The 614-nt window shown below is 29.9% G+C and overlaps 1 long non-coding RNA gene across 1 annotated transcript in view; it reads right to left on the reverse strand.

The window, feature by feature from the left end:
• Positions 1–350: 350 nt before the first annotated feature.
• LOC108969491 overlaps positions 351–614 on the reverse strand; it is a 13501-nt gene continuing 13237 nt past the window's right edge. The window contains exon 3 of the long non-coding RNA XR_001993391.1: positions 351–510. This is a non-coding gene — a long non-coding RNA (uncharacterized LOC108969491). The remainder of the gene's footprint in view (positions 511–614) is intronic.

Here is a 614-nt window from a genome sequence, read left to right on the forward strand (position 1 = left end):
ATGCAAAATAATGTAACAACATTTTCGGAAATTTACAGTGGCATGAATSAAACACGAAAGAAAATGGAACATGAGTGAAACAAAATTTTAATACTGGTTTATATCTGAGTGCAGAACCCGAAAATGTTGAACATACATATGTACATATGTAATATTTTGTATGTAATTTGAAGTAGTGTAGCGTTATCAATAAGACACTCAATTTCGAATTTTTTGATGATACGTTATTTTGCATTTCAAGTGACGATATGTACATTACATTACATTATTTAATTTTATTATTTTCATATCTACATAATTTCCATATAAAAGAAAAGATATCTTAAACGTACCATACATATACTAGTATGTATCTCTGAAACCGCACCAGCTGCTTCAAAAAAATTTGGTCGGTTGTGCTCTCGTTGACTCTCTTTTTTCTCTCTTTGAAAACAGCAAATGGAGATAGTACTCTTTCACCTCGATGTATTATGATAAACTTGGCTTATGGTTGTAGGTTGACCACGGTTTCTACCAATTTGACATCAAAAAAAAAAATTATAAAATCTTTCTTTAAAAGTTATAAAGGTAAAAGGTATAAAGCAACGTAAAGTAAGGTCTCGGGACTAAAAAGT

The sequence above is a fragment of the Bactrocera latifrons genome, unplaced genomic scaffold, assembly GCF_001853355.1.
Source record: "Bactrocera latifrons isolate USDA-ARS-PBARC rearing strain unplaced genomic scaffold, ASM185335v1 scaffold_254, whole genome shotgun sequence".
Classification (NCBI taxonomy): domain Eukaryota; kingdom Metazoa; phylum Arthropoda; class Insecta; order Diptera; family Tephritidae; genus Bactrocera; species Bactrocera latifrons.